Source organism: Hydractinia symbiolongicarpus, chromosome 7 (assembly GCF_029227915.1).
Source record: "Hydractinia symbiolongicarpus strain clone_291-10 chromosome 7, HSymV2.1, whole genome shotgun sequence".
Taxonomy (NCBI): Eukaryota; Metazoa; Cnidaria; class Hydrozoa; order Anthoathecata; family Hydractiniidae; genus Hydractinia; species Hydractinia symbiolongicarpus.
The window spans coordinates 30,276,606-30,282,605 of record NC_079881.1 but is presented as its reverse complement, the minus strand read 5'-3'; positions in this window follow the sequence as shown (position 1 = coordinate 30,282,605).

The window sequence follows — 6,000 nt, the reverse complement described above, 5'->3', positions numbered from 1 at the left end:
ATGAAAACATTTTTAAAAACTACAAGTCTCATGGGCTTTAGTGGTGAAATAATAATTTAAAAAATCGTTTGGGAAATGAGTTTACTTCCTGGGTACTTTCTTTGTATACTTTTGACTATACGGGCCGAGTCCAGAATTTACGGGAAATCGCAGGTTTTCGTTTGCCGGCGATTAAACTTCTTTTATTCAGCGTCTCATCAAAAATGAAAACATTTTTAAAAACTACAAGTCGCATGGGCTTTAGTGGTGAAATAATAATTTAAAAAATCGTTTGGGAAATGAGTTTACTCCCTGGGTACTTTCTTTGTATACTTTTGACTATACGGGCCGAGTACGGGATTTACGGGAAATCGCAGGTTTTCGTTTGCCGGCGATTAAACTTCTTTTATTCAGCGTCTCATCAAAAATGAAAACATTTTTAAAAACTACAAGTCTCATGGGCTTTAGTGGTGAAATAATAATTTAAAAAATCGTTTGGGAAATGAGTTTACACCCTGGGTCCCTTTTTGTATACTTTTGACTATACGGGCCGAGTCCCGGATTTACAGGAAATCGCAGGTTTTCGTTTGCCAGCGATTAAACTTTTTTTATTCAACGTCTCATCAAAAATGAAGACAGTTTTGAAAACTACAAGTCTCATGCGTTTTAGTGGTGAAAAAATAATTTAAAAAATCGTTCGGGAAATGAGTTTACACCCTGGGTACTTTCTTTGTATACTTTTGACTATACGGGCCGAGTCCGGGATTTACGGGAAATCGCGGGTTTTCGTTTGCCGGCGATTAAACTTTTTTTATTCATCGTCTCATCAAAAATGAAAACATTTTGAAAACTACACGTCTCATGCGTTTTAGTGTTGAAAAAAAAATTTAAAAAATCGTTAGGGAAATGAGTTTACACCCTGGGTACTCTCTTTAATTTACTGGAAATCGCAGGTTTTCGTTTGCCGGCGATTAAACTTCTTTTATTCAGCGTCTCATCAAAAATGAAAACATTTTTAAGAACTACAAGTCTCATGGGCTTTAGTGGTGAAATAATAATTTAAAAAATCGTTCGGGAAATGAGTTTACACCCTGGGTCCCTTTTTGTATACTTTTGACTATACGGGCCGAGTCCCGGATTTACAGGAAATCGCAGGTTTTCGTTTGCCAGCGATTAAACTTTTTTTATTCAGCGTCTCATCAAAAATGAAAACAGTTTTGAAAACTACAAGTCTCATGCGTTTTAGTGGTGAAAAAATAATTTAAAAATTCGTTAGGGAAATGAGTTTACTCACTGGGTACTTTCCTTGTATACGTTTGACTATACGGGCCGAGACCGGCATTTACGGGAAATTGCGGGTTTTCGTTTGCCGGCGATTAAACTTCTTTTATTCAGCGTCTCATCAAAAATGAAAACATTTTTGAAAACTACAAGTCTCATACGTTTTAGTGGTGAAAAAATAATTTAAAAAAATTCGTTCGGGAAATGAGTTTACTCACTGGGTACTTTCCTTGCACACTTTTAACTATACGAGCCGAGTCCGGGATTTACGGGAAATCGCGGGTTTGCGTTTGCCGGCGATTAAACTTCTTTTATTCAGCGTCTCATCAAAAATGAAAACATTTTTAAAAACTACAAGTCTCATGGGCTTTAGTGGTGAAATAATAATTTAAAAAATCGTTTGGGAAATGAGTTTACTCCCTGGGTACTTTCTTTGTATACTTTTGACTATACGGGCAGAGTCCAGAATTTACGGGAAATCGCAGGTTTTCGTTTGCCGGCGATTAAACTTCTTTTATTCAGCGTCTCATCAAAAATGAAAACGTTTTTAAAAACTACAAGTCTCATGCGTTTTAGTGGTGAAAAAGTAATTTAAAAAATCGTTCGGGAAATGAGTTTACTCCCTGGGTACTTTCTTTGTATACTTTTGACTATACGGGCCAAGCCCGGGATTTACGGGAAATCGCGGGTTTTCGTTTGCCGGCGATTAAACTTCTTTTATTCAGCGTCTCATCAAAAATGAAAACATTTTTAAAAACTACAAGTCTCATGGGCTTTAGTGGTGAATTAATAATTTAAAAAATCGTTTGGGAAATGAGTTTACTTCCTGGGTACTTTCTTTGTATACTTTTGACTATACGGGCCGAGTCCAGAATTTACGGGAAACGCAGGTTTTCGTTTGCCGGCGATTAAACTTCTTTTATTCAGCGTCTCATCAAAAATGAAAACATTTTTAAAAACTACAAGTCGCATGGGCTTTAGTGGTGAAATAATAATTTAAAAAATCGTCTGGGAAATGAGTTTACTCCGTGGGTACTTTCTTTGATTTACTGGAAATCGCAGGTTTTCGTTTGCCGGCGATTAAACTTCTTTTATTCAGCGTCTCATCAAAAATGAAAACATTTTTAAAAACTACAAGTCTCATGGGCTTTAGTGGTGAAATAATAATTTAAAAAATCGTTCGGGAAATGAGTTTACACCCTGGGTCCTCTTTTGTATACTTTTGACTATACGGGCCGAGTCCCGGATTTACAGGAAATCGCAGGTTTTCGTTTGCCAGCGATTAAACTTCTTTTATTCAGCGTCTCATCAAAAATGAAAACAGTTTGGAAAACTACAAGTCTCATGCGTTTTAGTGGTGAAAAAATAATTTAAAAATTCGTTAGGGAAATGAGTTTACTCACTGGGTACTTTCCTTGTATACGTTTGACTATACTGGCCGAGACCGGGATTTACGGGAAATTGCGGGTTTTCGTTTGCCGGCGATTAAACTTCTTTTATTCAGCGTCTCATCAAAAATGAAAACATTTTTAAAAACTACAAGTCTCATGGGATTTAGTTTTGAAATAATAATTTTAAAAATCGTTTGGGAAATGAGTTTACTCCCTGGGTACTTTCTGTGTATACTTTTGACTATACGGGCCGAGTCCGGGATTTACGGGAAATCGCAGGTTTTCGTTTGCCGCCGATTAAACTTCTTTTATTCAGCGTCTCATCAAAAATGAAAACATTTTTGAAAACTACAAGTCTCATGCGTTTTAGTGGTGAAAAAATAATTTAAAAAATCGTTCGGGAAATGAGTTTACACCCTGGGTACTCTCTTTGTATACTTTTGACTATACGGGCCGAGTCCGGGATTTACGGGAAATCGCAGGATTTCGTTTGCCGGCGATTAAACTTCTTTTATTCAGCGTCTCATCAAAAATGAAAACATTTTTGAAAACTACAAGTCTCATGCGTTTTAGTGGTAAAAAAATAATTTAAAAATTCGTTAGGGAAATGAGTTTACTCACTGGGTACTTTCCTTGTATACTTTTGACTATACGGGCCGAGACCGGGATTTACGGGAAATTGCGGGTTTTCGTTTGCCGGCGATTAAACTTCTTTTATTCAGCGTCTCATCAAAAATGAAAACATTTTTAAAAACTACAAGTCTCATGGGCTTTAGTGGTGAAATAATAATTTAAAAAATCGTTTGGGAAATGAGTTTACTCCCTGGGTACTTTCTTTGTATACTTTTGACTATACGGGCCGAGTACGGGATTTACGGGAAATCGCAGGTTTTCGTTTGCCGGCGATTAAACTTGTTTTATTCATCGTCTCATCAAAAATGAAAACATTTTTGAAAACTACACGTCTCATGCGTTTTAGTGGTGAAAAAATAATTTAAAAAATAATTCGGGAAATGAGTTTACACCCTGGGTACTTTCTTTGTATACTTTTGACTATACGTGCCGAGTCCGGGATTTACGGGAAATCGCAGGTTTTCGTTTGCCGGCGATTAAACTTCTTTTATTAAGCGTCTCATAAAAAAAAAAAACATTTTTAAAAACTACAAGTCTCATGCGTTTTAGTGGTGAAAAAAAAATTTAAAAAATCGTTCGGGAAATGAGTTTACACCCTGGGTACTCTCTTTGATTTACTGGAAATCGCAGGTTTTCGTTTGCCGGCGATTAAACTTCTTTTATTCAGCGTCTCATCAAAAATGAAAACATTTTTGAAAACTAAAAGTCTCATGCGTTTTAGTGGTGAAAAAATAATTTAAAAAATCGTTCGGGAAATGAGTTTACACCCTGGGTACTTTCTTTGTATACTTTTGACTATACGGGCCGAGTCCTGGATTTACGGGAAATCGCAGGTTTTCGTTTGCCAGCGATTAAACTTTTTTTATTCAGCGTCTCATCAAAAATGAAGACAGTTTTGAAAACTACAAGTCTCATGCGTTTTAGTTACGGGAAATTGCGGGTTTTCGTTTGCCGGCGATTAAACTTCTTTTATTCAGCGTCTCATCAAAAATGAAAACATTTTTAAAAACTACAAGTCTCATGGGCTTTAGTTTTGAAATAATAATTTAAAAAATCGTTTGGGAAATGAGTTTACTCCCTGGGTACTTTCTTTGTATACTTTTGACTATACGGGCCGAGTCCAGGAATTACGGGAAATCGCAGGTTTTCGTTTGCCGGCGATTAAACTTCTTTTATTCAGCGTCTCATCAAAAATGAAAACATTTTTGAAAACTACAAGTCTCATGCGTTTTAGTGGTGAAAAAATAATTTAAAAAATCGTTCGGGAAATGAGTTTACACCCTGGGTACTCTCTTTGTATACTTTTGACTATACGGGCCGAGTCCGGGATTTACGGGAAATCGCAGGATTTCGTTTGCTGGCGATTAAACTTCTTTTATTCAGCGTCTCATCAAAAATGAAAACATTTTTGAAAACTACAAGTCTCATGCGTTTTAGTGGTAAAAAAATAATTTAAAAATTCGTTAGGGAAATGAGTTTACTCACTGGGTACTTTCCTTGTATACTTTTGACTATACGGGCCGAGACCGGGATTTACGGGAAATTGCGGGTTTTCGTTTGCCGGCGATTAAACTTCTTTTATTCAGCGTCTCATCAAAAATGAAAACATTTTTAAAAACTACAAGTCTCATGGGCTTTAGTGGTGAAATAATAATTTAAAAAATCGTTTGGGATATGAGTTTACTCGCTGGGTACTTTCTTTGTATACTTTTGACTATACGGGCCGAGTACGGGATTTACGGGAAATCGCAGGTTTTCGTTTGCCGGCGATTAAACTTCTTTTATTCATCGTCTCATCAAAAATGAAAACATTTTTGAAAACTACACGTCTCATGCGTTTTAGTGGTGAAAAAATAATTTAAAAAATAATTCGGGAAATGAGTTTACACCCTGGGTACTTTCTTTGTATACTTCTGACTATACGGGCCGAGTCCGGGATTTACGGGAAATCGCAGGTTTTCGTTTGCCGGCGATTAAACTTCTTTTATTAAGCGTCTCATCAAAAAAGAAAACATTTTTAAAAACTACAAATCTCATGCGTTTTAGTGGTGAAAAAGAAATTTAAAAAATCGTTCGGGAAATCAGTTTACACCCTGGGTACTCTCTTTGATTTACTGGAAATCGCAGGTTTTCGTTTGCCGGCGATTAAACTTCTTTTATTCAGCGTCTCATCAAAAATGAAAACATTTTTGAAAACTACAAGTCTCATGCGTTTTAGTGGTGAAAAAATAATTTAAAAAATCGTTCGGGAAATGAGTTTACACCCTGGGTACATTCTTTGTATACATTTGACTATACGGGCCGAGTCCTGGATTTACGGGAAATCGCAGGTTTTCGTTTGCCAGCGATTAAACTTCGTTTATTCATCGTCTCATCAAAGATGAAAACATTTTTAAAAACCACAAGTCTCATGCGTTTTAGTGGTGAAAAAATAATTTTAAAATTCGTTAGGGAAATGAGTTTACTCACTGGGTACATTCCTTGTATACGTTTGACTATACGGGCCGAGACCGGGATTTACGGGAAATTGCGGGTTTTCGTTTGCCGGCGATTAAACTTCTTTTATTCAGCGTCTCATTAAAAATGAAAACATTTTTAAAATCTACAAGTCTCATGGGCTTTAGTTTTGAAATAATAATTTAAAAAATCGTTTGGGAAATGAGTTTACTCCATGGGTACTTTCTTTGTATACTTTTGACTATACGGGCCGAGTACG